Raw genomic sequence first — 21,743 nt, 5'->3', positions numbered from 1 at the left:
TTGTGATTTGAGCCAAAATCAAGAGTCAGATACTTAACCACCAAAATCAAGTCAGATACTTGAGCCACCGAGATGCCCCCAAAAAAACATAACTTAAAGAGATTTTTTTAATGTTTATTTAGTTTTGAGATAGAGAGAGAGAGAGAGCGTGAGTGGGGGAGGGGAAGAGAGAGAAGGAGACACAGAAAGAAGTAGGCTCTAGTTTCTGAGCTGTCAGTACAGAGCCTGATGTGGGGCTCAAACTCATGTACCATGAGATCATGACCTGAGCCAAAATTGGATGCTTAATCAACTGAGCCATTCAGGTGCCCCCAAATAAAACATATTTTAAAATGTATTATCACCTATTTCCTTTTACTTTTTAAAAATGAAGCTAGGTGAATATTTAACATTCTATTTCTGACTTAGATTATGTTTCTACTGGACAACACTTGGGTGGAACTTCCAATACAGGTAGTTGAGCATAGGCCTTCTCCACCACTCTCTCAATAGTAAGACTCAAAGCTTCCCTTTCATTAGGAAACAAGGCATATGTCAAGCTCACAGAACGTGGCCGGTCATGGGTGAGATCTAAGGAGAACCTGATAGCTAATGGTGGGGACTAACCATGTTGGCCTGCCTGTGGCCTAAACAGCAGTCCTGGTGAGTGTTCACCAGGTGAACACAGTGAGTTTTCTCGAACCCTTCATTCATTCATTACTAAATGAATGACCGAGTTAGTGTGTCTGATTTTAGTGTGAAAAATTCTTGATTCTGGCCACAGAGTGAATTATGTGTTCTTCCAGAATTTTAGTTTTCTTCCACAAAATGAGTGAGTGGAACTTCAAGTCTCCTTCAAGATTCAAAATGATATAATTGCTGATAAATGCAGGAAAATGAAAACTCTAGGACAGGCGATATGCTTTAAATTCCATGAAGCCAGGGTGGGGGAAAGCCATCTAGCTCCTAAATACATGAACAAACAGAAGCAGCAAACATTTTATACTGGTGAATTCATGAGCTGTAAATTTGTAGCAACCAGTTTTGTTTTCTTCGCTTTCCCCTTATGAGTGTATGTTCAGAGAGGCTTAGTAGTATACCATGCCCCCCTTTAATTGCTAGAGTTATCCAACTCAGGAAAACATAATAAAAAGATTTGTTTTATGCTTTAAATAAGTCATCAAAAGCCAGTCTAATGGATCATAAATCAAGTGTTCTAACCTAGCTTTACTTTTCTTGTGACTTCTGAACCATACCCAGAGGTGGAGAATGCTAAACTGAGGCTTATTTTTTCCTTTTTGAAGTTCACAGTTAATCTTGTTTATTTAAAAAATTCCCATCTCAGAATTTTAGAAATGTTTGTTTTTCAAAAGTGAAATCATGGGGACATGGGATTTTTAATAAGCTGTCTCATAAGACATAATAGAGATATAGGGGCACCTGGGTGCCTCAGTCAGTTAAGTGTTTGATTTCGGCTCAGGTCATGATCTCATGGTTCATAGGTTCAAGTTNTATAGGGGCACCTGGGTGCCTCAGTCAGTTAAGTGTTTGATTTCGGCTCAGGTCACGATCTCATGGTTCATAGGTTCAAGTTCCGCGTCGGGATCTGTGCTGACAGCCAGCTCAGAGCCTGGAGCCTGCTTCAGATTCTGTGTCCCCCTCTCTCTCTGATCCTCCTCTGCTCACGCTGTCTCTGTCTCGGAAATAAATAAAACATTAAAGTTAAAAAAAAAGAAATAATAGAGATACAAGTAACAACTGTAGAGTATAATGAGTGTAAATAATTAGTATCCAGTCTTTGGAGAGTGATAGCTTTGGTAAATATGATTACTGATTTGAAGCTTTATGTTGGCATAATAAAATATATCAGCATACTTTTAATCTTTTTGGGGTTTATGGGAATATTAACTTGTTTCTTTAAATGTTTTTGAAAACTATTTATAATAATACACCCTAAAATCTTTGGAGTAATTTGTTCAGTTACTAATTAAGTGTCCTCTGGCAGAAGAGTAGATAATAAAACCTCAGAAAAATAAATGTCCTGGAAAGTATTCTTCCTTGGGTCCCCATTAATTTCAGATTTTAGTTCTATGCTAATTTGCACATATGTTTGTAATTCTTAAGCCCTTACCTTAATAATGGCAGTTCATTTTAATATCAGCTCATTAAATAGAGAATGAGAAAATCAAAGGCAAGTAAGTTTTTGGACAACTTTTAAAACCTTGAACTTATTTTAAATATCAACCTGACATTTTGTACTTTAGGGTTTGGCCTCAAACACAATTTAAACCAGATGGCAAAAGGGCACATTAGTTGATGATGAATTCTCAATGAATCTTAGTGAAGCACCCAAAATATAATACGATATAGTTACCAAACTATTTTATCATATATTCAAGTTGTCTTTTGTGGAACATTTAATAAAGCTAGTTGGTAGTTTCAAAAATTTTAATATCGTAATAATTTATCTGTTAAATTTTTCTGAAAGGAATAGATGGCCAAATGTTAAAACATATTCAATAATATTAAATAGTTTGGAAATAGGCTTAGCTTTTTTCTATAAGGAGTTTAATTTCAGTGGACTTTTCCACTACATTATTCATGTTCATACTATCATGCCTCTCTCTTAAGTAAACTACTTTGTTATTAATTTCTTTGCTTATTTAAAAATATAGGACCAGTTTATTTCTAAAGTATTTTTGTTTGTTTTCCTTAAAAGAGCCTCAAACTTTCATTTTAAAAGGATCCACTAACTAAGTGGAAAAGATCTGATCAGAATAAGTGCAAACCTTTCAGGAAGAATAAGTGTGGTACCAAAGTTATTACGGTAATAAATTACTCAGAAAGCAGCATTTGAGCCTGAAGATGGCTACAAATGGGAATGGAAATAACAAAGAACAACACATATTTTGAGGATGAGTTGCTATTTCCTTTTGTAAGGATTTGGTGATGCCATAGGCATTATTTCTTTCTAAGGTCAAGTTAAACTTCTTTATGTGTGGTGGTCTGCCCTCTCCTGGGCCAGAATAATATACAAAAGATCCATTTGACTTGTAAAAAGGGAAATTCAGCTCCAAAAGAATAAAGTATCTTTTAAGTTAACCTAGTATTAAAATCTTAATATGTATTCATGAATGTAATAACTTCTCACGGACTGTATCCTAGTTCAAATATTTGAGGAGTTCTTAGGGGTGCTTGTTCCATTACTTTCCATCTTATCTCCCTTTACCCCTTCTCTCTATTAAAAAATAAACACAGCTTGCCACTTGACATTTTCCTTGACCTCTCTTTTTAAAATATTTTAGAATTATATGGAAACCAACTTGACAATAAGCTATTTTAAAAAAGTAAATAAAAAACTATTTTAAAATTAACTCTTCAGAAATGAACAGAATACCCCTTTGCCTACAGATTTTTCCATTAGAATTTTTACTCTAAACATAATACAAATTTGTTAAAGTAGAATAAAAATAAGCAAACCAGTAAATATTACCTGTAAACCTTTCATAATAATCACTATTAATATTTGGGAGACTAATCCTCCAGACATTTATGATGTATAGTTATATATGTAATACACTAACCTAAAAAGGGGGGGTACAGAATACACACTTTTGAAACCTTTTTTTTAACTGAATATATGAAGAAAAGATTTATGTTTGGCATTTAAAATTTTTATATTGCTATTTAATCATTGTAGTGTTCTGGGTCTCTTTTGCTCACTTATACAGTAATCTCCTTTGGGAGAATGCCTGTGCTGAATTAACTTGGTATTTCTATTGTTAAGCAGAGCATTATATACAAAACTATATACTCAATATTTTGGAGCGGTCTCATATATATTCTGACAATAAATTGCTTTGGAAACTTATGCCCAGAGGAAAAAAGGAAAACAAGTAGACACCATCCTCTCAATATATGATTAAGATAAACCAAGCAAAATGAATCTGAGCGGTGGATAATATTAGGATTTCAGTTATAACCACAATTAAAGTGATACTGTGTATACAAAATCACTTGATAGATATGATAGAATAAGTATTTGAAATTAAATAGGTGACTTCTAGGAAATTTTACTGTTGTAGCTTATTTACAGTTTTTTTGTGATTTTCTGTTTCATTCTCCACAGTTCTGAGGTTATAAACAATGTCTCCTGGGCTGTCTTCTCAGCCCAGAAGATTTCTCTTTGGTATGACTTAGGAGAGATCTCCTTACTGATATAAAAGTTAGACCCCGAACTGTACTTCTCAAATAGACTGAAAGATTTTTATCTTTCAATAACAGTAGTGTATAGTTTGGGAGTTTGGCAAGATAGCTCAACTCTACCTAGTCANTTTGAGAGCCTATGGCTGGAAATGCAAAAACTCTATCACTTTGCCATACCTAACTGTAAAACAGACTTAGATATGTAGTCTGTGTTCCAAAAAGAAAATGTAGATTTTGGAGAGCTACTAGCAGTCTATGCTGTACCTCTTTTATGAGAATTGCCTCTGTCTTTCCAAGGTTGAGATGCCCTTTCCCATTATATTAGTAACATATAATCTTCCTCCCAACCTTCATTGATTTATTAATGGTGAATACCTGACATGTCACAAATTGGGACAATCAAATTTAGATTCTCCTTCCAGAGAATTAGAAAGTGAGATTCAGAGGCCTTTACTGTGTGTCGCTAGAACTAAAGCCATTAAACTCGTGAGGTTCCAGGAAGAAGAGGGGGAGGGGTAGAAGATGGGATGAGGACAAAGCAAAAGAACACAAAAAATACAAAAGACATAGACTGGATTTCTGATGGCTTTCCAATTGCTATTTTAGTTCCTTACCAAAAGTCTGACTTGTTACTCTGCCTGATTCACGAGATGAACTTATATCCTGTTCATTAATTCTCATATTTCAAGTTGACTCATGCTGATTTCCTTTACTTTAAACCAGATTTTCAACTAACATGTTGGTGAAAAAATTTCTCCTGATTAGAAAATAATTAGACAAGATCAGTTTTTAATTCCATTCTCACACTTGTTAAGTGTCTGCCTTTTCAGAAGTGATAACCAACTGAGCTTTCCCCCATCTGCAAAATGTGAACAATAATTCACACTCTTCAGTTCACTTACAGGCTTTTAACAAATAAAGCACAGAATACAGTGACAGATGTACTGTGTATGCTCAGTAATTGATAGTTCTGATAATGATAAAAAGGATGATGATGATAATATTTACAGATATCAAACAGCACTTGTTTAGTATATTTATTTCAGAGGAACCAGTAGCTAACAGCTGCCCACATGTTCAGGAGGTTGTGTTTTCTCAGATTTCCAAGACAAAAACCAAGTGTGGTACATCTAATTAAGGAAACTGAAACTTTGTGCCTTTTGTAAGCTTTCTATAACTAAAAATCTCCTGAAGACAAGAAAACATTTTAGAAAAACTCATCCTAACTCAAATAGTGCCAATCATATAAGGGGAAAAGTATTTTATTTTCTCAGAAATTTTTGGCCAATGTTTTAAACTCACTTTTCAGAACATGATTATATCTATAACTCTACATTGTTACAATCTCCCTAAAAAAATTAGGCAACTGAAAGATTTGAAAATATGTCTGTCATTTCTAAGAAATGTAAAACTGGCAGGTACAATTTAAACTGTCTTAATCTAACTCCACCTAATCAACTCACTGAATTAACCGTCAGTCTCCCTAGCAGATGCAGTTGAAGTATATTTGATTTAATTCCGCTTAACCAAGTCACCGACTTAACCATCATTCTTCATTCTTACTATATTGCACATGGATAAATGCCTACTTAATCTTGTATGATCACAGCAGTGGGCTATTCTCTAAAACATACATAAAATAAATGCTTTTGAGTAAGGAACAGTAAATGATTGGGTGTATTGAAAATCCTAGAAGAGTTTGGCACTCAGAGTGCTTAAATACACACACACACACACACACAAATAGTCATATAATTGCCTGTCTCATTCAATCATGTTAAATGAGAGGGAACTTACTGCCCTGTTAGTTGATGCTTCCTATACCAGGTTCTTTCTCAGTTTCTCAGTTCATAGAATATTTATTGATAATGCTTAGGCTCCTGAGGAAATGGTGCTCATTTTTTCCCTTCTATCTCAGATAGACCATGCCACTGGGAGAAGACAGGAATGCTGTGGTGTATTTAAATATCAGAGAAGTGAAGTGCATAAGCCTGCATCTTATTCAGGACTCTAAAATTACAGATGGTAGTCTGAAAAAGTAGATATATAGGAAATGAGGGAAATAGCCATAGATATCCTGAAACTATGTACTTACAGTTGTAGGAAAGAAACAATAGTAATGATAAACTTGATTAAAGGAAAAAAGTAAGTGGCTCAGTCAGTTGAACATTCTATTTCAGCTTAGGTAATGGTCTCATGGTTCATGGGTTCAGGCCCTGCATCTGGCTTGCTGTTGTCAGCCTGTCAGCACAGAGCCCACTCTGGATCCTGTGTCCCCCTCTCTTTTGGTCTCTCCCCAAATCACATTCTCTCTCTCAAAACAAAGAAAAAAATATTTTTTAATGTTTTATTTATTTTTGAGAGAGAGAAAGGCAGCATGAGCAGGGGAGGATCAGAGAGAGAGGGAGATACAGAATCTGAAGCAGGCTCCAGGCTCTGAGCTAGCTGTCAGCACAGAGCCCGATGCAGGGCTTGAACCTACGAACCATGAGACCATGACCTAAGCCAAAATCGAACGCTTAATTGACTGAGCCACCCAGGTGCCCCAAAATGTAAAGAAGAAAATAAAGGAAAAAGTAAGTAATGCTGAAAGTGCAAATTCCTAATACCCCAAGTTAGAAGGATGGATAATCCAGAGGCAATTTTTTTTTATGTTTTATTTATTTCTAGGAGAGAGAGAGACAGCGTGAGCAGGGGAGGGTCAGAGAGACGGGGAGTCACAGACTGAAACAGGCTCCAGGCTCTGAGCTGGCAGTCAGCACAGAGCCCGATGCGGGGCTCGAACCCACGAACTGCGAGATCATGACCCAAGCGAAAGTCGGACGCTTAACCGACTAAGCCACCCAGGCGCCCCGGCAATTTTTTATCTCATTAAAATACTTCTCCACAACAACAACAAAGTAAGACCAAAATCAGAAAAATAATACTGCCGATTTATATCACAGACCATGAGCTACAATACAGATCAATTTGAAAATGACAAAAAAAAACCCAACAGAAAGGGAAAAAAGGGTATAAACACAAATATGAACATAAAATTTGCAGAAGAGCTATGAATTGTCCTTAAACATATATAAAGACTTCACCTTTCCTTAAAATATGAGAATTGCAAATCAAACCCAAACCAATATGCCATTTTTTACCTCTAAAGACTGGCAAAGATAAAAGCTTGGTAACAAATATTCTTGTTAGAGTAAAGAGAAGCAGGTAATTTCATACATTGTTGGTAGGCATATAATGTTGTCCAACCTCAAAGGAGAACAATTTGTCAATGTATATTAAAGTGTCAATGTGTATAACCCTTTGTCCCTATAATTCGAAAACTTTTTACTTATATACTCCTATTCTGTGAAATGACTTGTTTTCATAAATATTGGAAATAAAAACTGTGTGACTACATAGATGATATTACATATATACAAATGTATTCCATGTGGGCAGACAAAAATTGATTGTCATTTCCCGAAGCTAAGAAAACCCTTCCACTATAAAGCAAATAAACATAATGCATTAAAATTAAAACATTTCATATACTTGGCTAAGTTTGCAATAAAATAAGGAAATGCCTTAGAAGCCAAAATAAAACTAAAGCACAAACTGAGAGCTAAGTAGGTGCACAATTTCAGAGGCAAGCAGGTGCTAAAACTCGTGGTTGCCTAAAGAATTTGCTATTCCTTGGCTTCAGTGTTAAGAGTCACATAAGACAGGAAAAAAGGTGAGACTGGTGCATTTTGGGAAGTTGAATCAGAGATTCTCTCTCATAAAAGTGAGACCCCAAATGGCTACAACCATAATAAAGACGTTGGGTAGGGGAAGAAAGACCATGTAAACATAGTAAACATGGCTATATTGACCATGGTTGTGAATCAAAGAATAAAATATTGTCTCTTAGAAAATGGGTTCACAAGTTAGCTCCCACTCAGTTATGTGCCCCAAATTCCAACTACCAGTAACATCTAAAAGACCTCAAACAAAGAATTTATTTGAATGTAGCTCTGAGTTGATATTGTATCTTAGCAATGAGAAGAGAAAAAGAAAGGAGGGAACTTCCTCTCATGGTTAACTTATGAGCAAATCGGATATATCCTGAAAATTAAAAAGAAAAAAACCAGATTCATTAGATTACAGAGGGAAAAATTGTGATCATCTCTCTGATCATCTCAATGCAGAAAAACATTCAACAACACTTAAAATCAATTTATGTTAAAAATTTTTAGGAAACTAGATATACAAGAGGATTTGAAAAATCTGATATGAGGTAACTACTCAAATGCATAGCAATCTTAATTTTATGGTATAGCATTAAAAGCATTCCCTTTAAAATCAGGAACAAGGAAAGGATGCCCACTTTATCATTTACAATCTGCATATGTCTTGGTGTTCCAGCTAGTAAAGTAAGATAAAAAAGTAAATTATTTGGAAAGAAAGAAAAAACTAACATACATAATATGATTATTAACAAAGATAATATGATCAAATAAATCACTTGCATTAATGAGAAAACTTGAAGAGGTTACTTTAAAAAGTATCAATATACACCTGTCAAGTGTCTTTCTATATAACAGGTACTTAATTTTAAAAAGAATGGAATTTAAAATAGGGGGAAAAATCCTATAGAACCCTATAGAAAAAAATGTGAAAATGAAAATTTATGGAGAAATTTAACAATTTTTTCCTAAAAATTGTTGAAGGAAACAAAACATAAATAGGTATATCATGTTCGTGTATGGATTACTAATGTAAAAATATCACTTAATTTATGGAAGTGAAAAAATCCAAAGATATCATAACTCACTGTGAGAAGAATATAGTGGGAGGGTTTTTCTTAATAAGTGTGTTGGTGTTTTTTATATTAAGCAGTAAAACTAAGACATGCAAGAAACAGACTACTGAAATGGAAAGCAAGCACTCAAACAGACTTACACAATATAAATGTTTGATATATAAAATACATACACTGAAAATAATTGGGGATCAAATGGACTTTTAAGTAAATAACACTTATACAATTAGGTATCCAGTGGAAAAGAATGAAATTTGATCCCTACCTCAAGCCATAAACAAAAACCAAATCTAGATGGAATGTGAAAGCCAATTATATATGCTAGTATAAGACAATTACTTTATGACTTCAAGATAAATAAGGATTTTAAAAAATAAAACCCAAAAGTAAAACTAAATATAAATAAAAATACAGATAACTTCTACTACATTGAAGAAAAAACTTCTTTTTTAATTTTTAATTTATTTCTGAGAGAGAGATAGAGACAGTGTGAGCAGGGGAAGGGCAGAGAGAGACGGAGACACAGAATCCAAAGACAGGCTCCAGGCTCTGAGCTAGCTGTCAGCACAGAGCCCGACATGGGGCTCGAACCCATGAACCGTGAGATCGTGACCTGAGCTGAAGTCTGACTCTTAGCTGACTGAGCCACCCAGGCATCTCTGAAGTAAAAACTTCTACATATCAAAAGACATCATAATGAAAATGAAAAAATAAGTGATTGAGTGGGAAAAGATATTTATGGCACATATAACTGCAAAGAATTCATATCTAAACTATTCAAATAATTCCTAAATTACTCAATAAAAAGATAACTCAAAATAGCATTTCATAAGAGAAAATACAAAACTCCATAAAAATAATTTTTAAAAGTCATTCTAAAAGGGATATAAAAATGGAAACTACAGTGGTATGTCATTACATACCTACCAGATTGGTTGGGAAATTAAAAAGGCACAATAACAACAGACTGAATCAAGAAGTAGTAAAGATTTGGAGCAAGAGAAACTGTCTCAGACTGCCAGTGAAAGTATAATTTTGATACAACCATTTCTGAAAACAATTTGACATCATCTAAATGAATTGAACATAGACATACCCAGAAATTCTCTCCTGATATATTTGAGGTAATCTCTTTTATTCTGTGTTGCAGGAAATACAAGAATATTCATATAGGATTGAAATAGCTAAAGCGAGAAATAACCAAAATGTCCAAAAAGAGTGGAATGAAGAAATTAATTGTGGTATATTTCTTTTGTGGAATCCTATACAGTACTAAATAGGAATGGAGTTACATGTAGAAATGTTTACAAGACAAGATGGCATGTTTCCCTTTATATAAGATTTATGCATAGACACAACTAAGTTCTACTGACTAGAAATACATACGTATGAGTGATAAAACAACAAACAATAGCAAGAAGGTTATCAACATAAAACATTAGGACAATGGTTACCTCTGGGAAGATGAATAAAAAATACTGGGAATGGACATGAGGGAGCTCCTGACATGTTGGAAATGTTTTGTATCTTACCTGAATTATAGTTATACAAGAGTCTGCCTTATAATTACTGTTTAAATTGTGCCTACATATTCTATAACTTCTTCTGTGGTTACATCAAATGAATGCATATATCTGATATGAAAACATATTTTCTGTGAAAAGATTCCTAACCTAATTTGTAATAATAGAAAAAAGATTAAATGATATGCAATTTTACACTCACAGATTTGCAAAGGCTGATAAGTATGGTAATGGCATTGTAAATCCATATGAGCACTTTGGGAAACAATTGGGAAACATTTTATAAATTTGATGGTGCTCATACCCCTGACTCAACAATTCCACGATTGGGTACATTTTGTAGAGAAATCCTACCTCATATGCAGGAGACAAGCCTAAGAAAGTTAATAGCACTATTATGTATAGGAGCAAACAATTGGAAACAATTCATACATCTTCTAATAGAAGCATGAATAATCCTATACGGACTCCTATGTAATGATGAAACTTAATGAGCTATTGTTATGTGTATTAACACAGATGAGTCACACACTTGACTTAAAAAGTATGTTGTAGAAAAATATATCCAGTATATTTTATTGTTCAAACATATGCAATGTGAAAATAAGTAATCATATATATATGAGTAATATATATAAGTAATCATGTGTGTATATGTACGTATATGTGTGTACATATATATATACACACATACATACAACCTCCTATAAAATATTAAAAGTAAGATTCAAATATAAAGCTGAATTAAAAAAACTCTGGATGATAAAAAAGAGGAAATTTTATTGGAGAGTTATGCACAATGGGCTTCAAGTTTATTGGCAATGTTCTATATCAAGCCATGAGGTAGCTATATGAGTAGCTAGCTTATTCTTATTCTACATATCTTTCAAATGTGTATACTATATACACACACTTATGAATGACTTATGTATGCATGACACAATCCTTAGTTTAAAAGAGTTACAGGAAAAGAAAAAAATAATGAGGTGACACTGTCTGTATTTAAATGAAAAATCATTTAAAAAATTAAGTCGAAATTAATTAAAAAATTAAGTCACAGTATAAGATGCTATGATCAGTATGAAGAAAGAGGCAAAATTAGAATAAACACATGCTTTGCTTATTCCTGTATGAATATCTTCAGGGAGTTATATAGGAAACTGATACTGGGCTGCTATATAGAGGAACTAGGTATTTGGATGACACTTAAGTGGGAGCAATAATTTTTATTGAATGCCCCTCTGTAACTTTAAATTCTTGTATGAAGCAGATACATTACAATTATTAAAATAACTACAATTTAAATTTTTTAAATAAATGATAATGTCCTACTCACATTTTTTTTAATTAGAAGTGGTCCTATGATAGATCTAAATGGGTGGGAAAGAAGAATCTGATTTATATTCTACTAACAAAAATTAAAGCATTCTATCCCTGGCCTTTCTGCCAGGCATGACACAAGAAATGGTATACTCTTCTGTTGCTACACAAAAAAGTGGGGGATAGGGGAAAGCATCCTGTGATTATTATTTTTACAAACTGCAAATCATAAGCATGCAATAGTAGAATGGGAGAAAATTCAGTTAATGTTGAGCCAGAAGATCATACCAAATGTGAAATTTTCACAGACATTCTCATTAACTGCATTTATGCCAGTCACATACATTGGTTTCCACAGAGACCAACCAAAATTTCCAACCATTACTGGCCTTAAAATCTAACTTTCTAACAAAAACCAGCTTATTATATCCATGCAAAGCCCAGGGTTGAGCAACAGAGAAGAGTAACAGCAAAGAACAAACAATGTGAGCCAAAGTAAATCCATTTATTTATGATGTGGCTTAATCCATTTTTGGTGGGTCATATTTTATAGCACCACCCATGATTTTGGAATTTTCCTTCAATTAAAAGCTGCTAAATTTACCAAATATACCATTTAGTTGTCTAAAATTGACAAAGCCTTCATTTCAATAAAGTGGTTATTCTGTATTTTAACATTTAACTAGTAATTTTAAAAACACTTTTAGGTAGGGGTGCCTGGGTGACTCAGTTGGTGAAGTGACTGATTCGATTTAGGCTCAGGTCATGATCTCACTGTTTGTGGGTTTGAGCCCCACATAGGGCTATGTGCTGAAAGTGCAGAGCCTCCTTGTGATTCTGTTTCTCTCCCTCTTTTTCTCTCTGTCCCTACCATGCTTGTCCACCCCCCCCAAATAAATAAACTTTAAATTTTTTTAAAAAAGCTTTCAAGTAGGACAGAGCCAATTTATTATTACTTTGCTTATCCTTCAAGTTTCTGTATTGCCATGAAGTATGTCACCTAAGCTTTCTAAGTAGTGTCTAAAAAAAGGTACTAAAGTTACCAATCTTGATATATTTCACAAGTTAACCAACAGTTGTGTATCTACTATATGTAAAATGCTCTACCAAGAAGCAAAAAACCTAGAAGGTGGGAAACTTGGGTGGCTCAGCAGATTGAGCCTCCCATTCTTGATTTTGGCCCAGGTCATCATCCCGGTGTCAGGCTCCATGCTTAGCATACTTAAAGATTTTTTTTTTCTCTCTCTCTCCTTCTGCCCCTCTCCTCCACTTGCACTCTCTCTCTCAAAAAATAAAATAAAATAAAAAAGACATAGATGGAAAAATAACATACAGATTGTATTTTCCAATAGATTTGTTTGCTGACAAAGCTGTACTGCGACTGGATGGTGAAAGACAGGAAAAGTATATAAATTATTTGTGGTGATATGTGTGCACCATTTGGGTTTATTGAGAAATCTGCTATTACTTGGAGCTATTTGAATTGCACAAAGCTGAAAGGCAGAAGGAATATTTTGCCTGAATCTTGGAAGATTAATAAGACTTTTGTAAGGAGGAGGAGAAAAAGGAAGGGACTTCCAAAAAGACAGAAGAGCATGAGCTAGCTAAGACTGTTAGTACAAAAGTAATGACATATTTGGAAAACCAGAAGCTATGCCTCAGATTAAACAGCCAGTTGTAAGATCTCAGGGAAAGAAAATAAATTTAGAGTAGAGGCCCATGGAAGTTATGCTAAGTCATTTATACTGTGCTGTTAGTCTGTTTATGGGAAACTTTTACATGTTTTTGAAAATGGTTATTTAAATTTGAAACACGTTTTCTGTCACAGAAGAAATATTTGGCTAGAGTAAATTGGCAAACAGATCTTTCTCTTTCTCTCTTTTTTCTTTTTTTTTCCCCAGAGACACAGCGAGGGAGCAAGTGGGGTAGGGGGCAGAGGAAGAGAATTCCAAGCAGGCTTCATGCTCAGCACAGAGCTCTATGATGGAGCTTGATACCATGGTCCTTGGATCATGACCTGAGCCCAAATCAAGAGTTGAATGCACAACCTACTGAGCCACCCAGGCGCCCCCAGAATTTTAAAAAATTTTGTGATGAAATACACTTAACATCCATCTACAGAGCTCTTTTCATCTTGCAAGATGGAACTCTGTACACATGAAATAAAAACTCCTCATTCTCCCCTCCCCAGATATTTTTTTCTAAATATAAAATGACAAGTATATAAGAGGCCAGAAAAATTTCTATGGGTTGTGAGAAAGATATGGGATTTAGTGAGTGTGGGTACTGTACTGTATTTACATGTTTCTTGTCATCATCTATGTATAGATAAATAGACATTTGCACATACATGTGTATGTGTGTGTGCAAATGTCTATCATCCATATATATATATGTATGTAGGTGCAAATATCTATCATCTATGTGTGTGTGTGTGTGTGTATTTCTGTAGATCTCAGAAAATAAAGAGGCTAAGGAAGGAATATGGCTGACTTGATCAAGAAGGGGATATATTTCATTAGGAAGAAACCTTTGAGGTTAGCCATCATGAGCCTTGATCAGTAATACTGACCACTGAACATCAAACATAATGGCTTTGGATGCAAAACTATCATTTAGGCAGAACACAAAAGGGTTGTACTAGACAATATAGTAAGAGGGAGTAACAACCACTTTTATGGGTCACCTGGCTGGCTGATGTATTAACAATGCCAAGACCTAGTGGCAAAGAATCGAGTATTCATTTGTGATCCCACAGACATCCTCCTGACCGGAAGCTCCTTCATGGTACCACTGCCTAAGAGGGGCCACAGATGGCTAAGGAACTGATGAATGTATCCAGTTACCATATTTTAACAAGTTTCTGTGGAAACAAGGAAACAGGAAATTTCAAATGAGCCAATAGTCTTTATTGAGCATGCCCAATGTATTCAGCCTGGTTCTAAATTTTACAGATTACAGTTAAGTTTTTGTAGTGATGTATAGTTAGGAAAGATAAAGTTTTACATGTTACAGGAACATGTACTTGTATACAACCACAATATTATGATATTTCCATATCTTATGGTATCACCATGAGAAAACACAAATTTGTTTTCATGAGTTTACTGCAAAATCAGCTGTCGTATAGGCCTTAATTTAAAGGTAATTAGCTTTTTTGGTAATTGGAAACATGAGGAGGAATACTGTAAAATACCCCAAAGTAAACAAACCCAGTTGGCAAAGTAATTAGTTTTGATTTACATGAGACTTTATATGCTTAGAGATTTTGGTTTGAAAGAAGCAAATTTTTGAATCCTAAAATAATTTTAGTTCATTTTATTTATGTTTATCTAACATTGACTTGACTTTATTGCTTTTTATTGCTATCATCAACTTTCCCATGCTTTTAAAAAGTTGCATTTTCATATCTCTTATGGTCATTAGACCTTTTAAAAGAAGAATTCAGAGGCACCTGGGTGGCTCAGTCAGTTAAGCCTCCAACTTCAGTTCAGGTCATGATCTCATGGTTCTTGAGTTCAAGCCCCCACATGGAGCTCAGAGCCTGGAGCCTGCTTCAGATTCTGTGTCTCCCTCTCTCCCTGTCCCTCCCCCACTCACATTCTGTCTCTTTCTTTCTCAAAAATAAACAAACATTAAGAAAAAAATTTAATAAATAAGAATTCAATTCTACTTGGTAGAAGATGTGCTGGTGATCTACAAATTATGTTGTAATAACTTCATTTTGTGACAAATATAATAATGAAAATCATTTTCATTCATTGGAAAAATTGTAGGTTTTGGCCACAGTATTGGCCATTATATGTTTTTGAACCTGAGGATGACTTTCCAGTGTGACCAAATAATCCCTACACTGGGATTCACTTTACAAAGTCTTGAGTCAACCAATTAGGAGAATATGCTGAGGAAAGGCCAGTAGAGTGTGGAGAATTCTGCCAAAGTTTTGAGATTGTTGTTTTTAACACCACACAATCAAGAGGAAAAGAATTCTGGGCTCTCTGCTTGTTCTTCAAATTAAGATTTCCAAGCCCATGTTCTTATAATAATTATTTTTTATATTTTAGTTACATTTGCTTACTATGTTTATCAGAAGCAGAGACAATGTTATGCTAGTAGCCCCAACGTTTTTTTTTTTATTTTTAATATTTATTTTTGAGAGAGAGGGAGAGAGAGAGAGAGAGGGAGGGAGGGAGGGAGTGCACGAGTAGGGGAGGGACAGAGAGTGAGGAGACACAGAATCCGAAGAAGGCTCCAGGATCTGAGCTGTCAGCGCAGAGACTGACATAGGGCTCAAATTCAGAAGCCGTGAGATCATGACCTGAGCCTAAGTCAGACACTAAACCAACTTAGGACCTAGGTGCCCCACCCCGAAGCCTTTAATTAAAGTTTGGTGACACTCCTTGTTAAAAAATGTCCATGGCTAATCCGTGACTGTAGAGCGATGTTTCCATACTTTGTTGTTGTTTGGCAATGGTGGTGTGAGAAGATGATGGTACTTTTCAGAAAATGAACAAGATAGGCATTTTCCCTAGATAAGTCAACATATGTATATACATTCACAATCATATGCCATTTTAAGGGGTCCATACATGCCCTGAACTATATCTATGTACCTCTAATTCAGAACCTAAATCTTGAAGCACCAAATCTAAACTTTCTAAGCTTAATTCTCCACAACTGGATCATCTCCTATCTCTGTCACAATCTCTTGTTCCATTATTTCATAAAATTAAGCTGCTTATGATTTCCTACTATCAGGTCAATATGATTTCCTTACTATCTTCAAAACAGGTCAAAATGAAAGCTACCTACACTCTATTAATTACTGCTATTCTCACTGGATCCTGGAGAACCACTGTGTTCTCCTTATATTTCCAGTTCTAAAAAACCAAGGTTTAAAATAAGTAAGTCTCTCCTAGAAAAAAAAACAACAAACATATCAGCCCACAGGGAATTTTCACTTTTCTGCTATTTTAATTTGTGACACAGTGAATGTTGTTGAATATACTACAGTAGCTCTTAAAATAATACCATTTCCCTTAGTGTATAGTGGATACCCTTTAAGAAGATTGAGAACTCCTGTAGCATAGGATTATCCTCACATCTGTATTCTTTCAAGTACCAACTACCCAATGAAGAAAGATCCTGTTAGGAAAATGCTATCAACTTTATTGTAAAGTGGTCTCTTGATAATGTCACTGTGGCAACATTCTAGCCACGTGTTGCCCCAGCAATTGACTTGTTTTACCTTGGGGTATTTAAATCCCACACCAATTTCCCTCCCCTCTTTCCTAGAAAGCATGGAGTCAAATTTGTGTAATTCTAGCAGTATAGGACTTCATGTCACATTATCATTTTGTTTTGCTAAATTTCATTTTCATTTCATGCAAATTTGATTACAGTATTTATCTTTTGATAATATATCACATTTTTTGAAACCATCTAAATATCCTTCTTGGAAAACATCAGAAAAGTACACAATAAATAAAATAGATTATTTTCTTCTTCCACTGTGCTAAGGCAATGCTTAAATAGAAATACTGATTACCAAAGACCAGGTGAAAAAAGAAGAGTAGAAAGGAAGAATGTTGGCAGAGAAGGAAGGAAGGAAGGAAGGAAGAAAGGAAGGAAGGAAGGAAAAAAGGAGTGAAGACATCCATAGATTGGAATATTAGTTTTGTTAACTTCAAAAGGAATACTTTTTCCTTATAGGTTATAATAATTTGGGTTAAAATAAAATTCCCCATCTCAAGCACTCTCTATTCCTCACTCCTGTTTTATTTGTATCCATGAGACTGACACTTGGCATATGTCTATTTATCCATTGTATCTTCCTATTGGAACATCAGTGCTTGTTCCGTACAGAGCCCCACAACCTTCTCCTAATTAGGTACTCCAAAGATACTGAATGAATAATAATAAAAATCACAATAATACCATATAGATACAGGGTAGAAATAATCTCACTAAACTGGAAATATGTGTCTTTCAGTTCTACATTTTCCAAAACCAGTTTTAGATTTGGCCCAATTATAATATCTTCCAACTTAATTTTCTTATATTTTCCTCATGATAACTTAGGGTTAGATGAACTATAAGATGCAATGTCAAGTACTATTTTAAATTCTGTTAATAAATATTTTAAAGTGTCTATTAATCAATTAGAATCCATGTGGAAAAGGGTTGTTTCTGAAAATTTTTCTTGTTCTCTTCTGTGCCTCTTCCGAAAAGGCCTTTATTTCTAGGCCAAGAATTTCTCTCTTTTTTTTCACTTTTAAAAGATTTCAACGCTTCATACATGCATACCTGCAAACTTAAATTGATAAGACAGATCTTATTAGCTTTATTCTGTGACAATTTTAAGTAATTGTTCTTGATTTGAAAGAAATTAGCAATGGCTCTAAGTGTAATGCGAGTCTCTTAGGTTATGAAGTCAAGTGAAGTAGACACACATCAATTGTTTGATGATTTTATGAATGAAGACAGTTGTGTTCTAAAGTTAGGATAGGAACAATTTATACCTGTAATTCCTTATCATTACTGATAGACTTTCACCATACCTATATTTACATGGATAAGACTTTCACTATTTATCTATATTATCTTTACATGGATAGTTCATTTCCCCTGCAGTTTTATATAACAGCCAGATTCAGTTCTGTTTTGTACATGTTCTTCTAAGATTTCATCTTTTTGAGCTAATTTTCAAAGCAGAAAATAAATGAGTTCTTTAGGGACAATCAGAGACATATGAGGTAGGCCATATTTACTCTCTAAAAATCCTGCATTTTGTCCATTTATATCAACGTTCTTCTTCATTTACTATGGGCTAAGCTCCAGTGGGGGTCTGGAGGTGAACAAGCCTTTACAAAGCTTAGTCTAGTGGGAAAAATAGACACACACATATATCTACTCTATAGCTAAAATTATGAGGTGTCAGTGGGTACAATGTGGAACACAGAGGAAAAAGTGACAAATATCAGCAATTTATGAAATAAGGGAGTTGGACAGAAAAAGAACTTGCAAGATCATAAAGAAGGTTTGGAGCATGAGAGATCATACTGTGCTGGGTAGAAAATGCAGCTAGAAATATGTAATGTAGCTGGAATATGAAGGGCCCTGCTTGCCAGGTTGAGTTGTGTGCAATCTTCCTTTTTGACAAGGAGTATTGTGGTCATAGTAACTGAATGTCAAGAAAACAGTCCATTACTACTAGAGTCCATTACTACTACTACTACTACTATGTGCTTATTTAGTTTTAGTGTTTAATGTTTAGTGTTGTAAAATGATCTGAAGTACCAGAGAAAAAAGAATTATATATCTTAAACATTTTTTGTATAAAAATTGATAAAAGAAAGCAAATGACATATAAAATTCACTTAATTGGGGTGCCTGGGTGGCTCAGTCAGTTAAGTGTCTGACTTTGACTCAGGTCATGATCTCATGGTCCGTGAGTTTGAGCCCCATTTTGGGCTCTGTGCTGACAGCTCAGAGCCTGGAGCCTGCTTCAGATTCTGCATCTCCCCCACTCCCTGCCCTTTCACAACTCGTTCTCTCTCTCTCTCTCTCTCTCTCTCTCTCTGGAACAAATAAACATTAAACAATTTCCCTTAATCATTCAACAAATTCATTTTACACAAGAGAATGCAACGTAAATTGAGTTTCTCTCCTATCCTATGTAGACCCCAATCTTTTTTTCAGAGATAACTGCTAGCAGAATTTTATGATTTCTCCCACAAATCTCAAATACATAAAATCATACGCAATCTCTAGGATTGTTTCATGAGGTGCTCCCTTGCCCTTAAAACAAGCAAATTTAGCTAAAGTATGTGTGTGTGTGTATATATATATATACAAACAAAGCCTCTAAAAAAGTTTCCAGAGACATAGAACAAGAAACATTTATTCAAGAAAATGTATTAAAATTAGATTAAAACAGAGAGTGTGGCATTTGAGGCACAATCCTTTCCCTCCCTCTTCCTCATGTGAACTCAGCATGAGGCAAGTTCCCCTCCTAGCAGGTGTGGTCTAGCACAAGGAGCTCCCTCATCTCAGCCTCCAGTCAAGGGCTACTGTGATTGAGAGCTTTGGAAAGGGGAAGGCCACCAGTATTTCTTATCGTCAATCAATACCTCTTATAAATAGAAGAAAAGATCCCACATGGGATGATTCTACATCCCAATAGATGTAGAAAAAGCATTCAGCAAAATTCAACATCCATTCATGATAGAAACAATTAACAAATTAGGAAGAGAAGGGATTTTTTTCTCAACCTGATAAAGGGCACCTATGAAAACCCACAGCTAACATTATATTTAAGGGCAGAGCTAAATATTTTCACCCCTAAGCTCAGGCACAAAACAAGATTGTCTAGTCTCTCAGTATTGTACTGGAGATAGCATATTTGTAGTCAAATTTTGCTAAGTGTTGCTGACATATCCTCCAAAAACGCCCTATTTTAAACTGCCATGAAGGTATTAGAATGCTTCTCTCCTTGTTCTATCACAAAACGTCTTAATCTCTACAATCTCTGAAAAAATGGTTTACATTCTGGCTTTAATTTGACCTATTTTGATTGTAACTGCAAATTTCAACATTTTCAGATGTTTTCTATTTTCAACGGCATTTTTGCAAACTGTTTATATCCTGACCCATTTTGATTTGCTGTTGGTTTCTTGTATTGAATTATGAAAACTTTGTATATATTAAGAATTCTTTTACAAATGTATTTGTCATTTGACCTTGATCATAATTTTACTGTTTTATGAATTAATTAAATATATCTGTTTTTTGTGTTTTGTATCATTCTTTGAAAGAGCTTGTTTCCAAAATTTAAAAAATAAATTCCCCATTATTTGTTATACTATATATATTTCTGCCCATTCAAAATTCTGAGATAAAGATGGAGATAGACAACCAACTTGTATCCCCTCAGTTGATCAGTTGTTCCCTCACAATTAAAAATAGTTAAAAGGCCGTTTTATCATTGAGTTAATTATTATGTGGGCTTTAAAAATCTGTAATTTGGGTAATTGATCATATTGTTTCCTTTCTTCTATGTCAGGAAAGCAGTCCACATGGGTTTTGCTCATGCCTGCAGAGTCTTGCAGAATGTGTTGCAAGGCTTACGTATTTCCTGATACCGAGTAGTGTCTGTAGCTAGTTACATAGACGACTAAGTAGGTCAACGCTACCCTATAATTGTTCATTTTGTTGGGGGACAGCAGAAGGGGGTGGCTGGCATGTTCATTGCTTGCTAAAATGTTTAATGCCCAAAAAACACTGAGCCCTTTGCCCTGCATTCCTCTCCCTGAAGAAAACTCTCTGTATAGGCATGTATTCTCTGAGCCCACTGAATAATCCTGATGAAATTTTGCAGCAAGGGTGAGTACTGTAAATATGCTGATATTCATGCTTCTTATTGTAATATGAGTAATAAAGTTTCTTTTTTCTGAGCCAGGAGTTTCATTTCTTCTGCTAGCATAAATAAAATAGTTACAGGCTATCTTATTAGCTTGTGCTGGGGTAAAATCTCAAACTCCCCAAAGTTTTTGATAACCTGAATATTTGTTCCTATGAAGCTTTTCATCATTCTAATTTTAAATTTACAGTTTAAAAAGTGATAAGACTATGCCCTCTTCACTATATTCTCTTAAGTTTCCTGACCATATTGTGTCCTTGTTTTACCTGAAAATAAAACCTGGTAGAGATTTTATTGTACTCAAACTAAATTAAAAATATGCTGATTTAGAGGGAATGAAAACCTTAAATACTATTTATCTGTCTAAAACCTACTGTGCTACTCTATATTCATATATTTCTGCATGGTGCTCAGTGGCATTTTTAAATACAGAGGCCTTGCATATTTTGTTAATTACTTAACGGTTTCTCTTTTATTCTTAAAAATAGAATTTTTAGATTTTTTTGTATTG

This window comes from Crocuta crocuta, unplaced genomic scaffold (genome assembly GCF_008692635.1).
Source record: "Crocuta crocuta isolate KB4526 unplaced genomic scaffold, BGI_CrCroc_1.0 scaffold19, whole genome shotgun sequence".
In the NCBI taxonomy this organism is placed as follows: domain Eukaryota; kingdom Metazoa; phylum Chordata; class Mammalia; order Carnivora; family Hyaenidae; genus Crocuta; species Crocuta crocuta.
The sequence above is the reverse complement of the archived record's forward strand: the minus strand, read 5'-3'. Positions refer to the sequence as shown.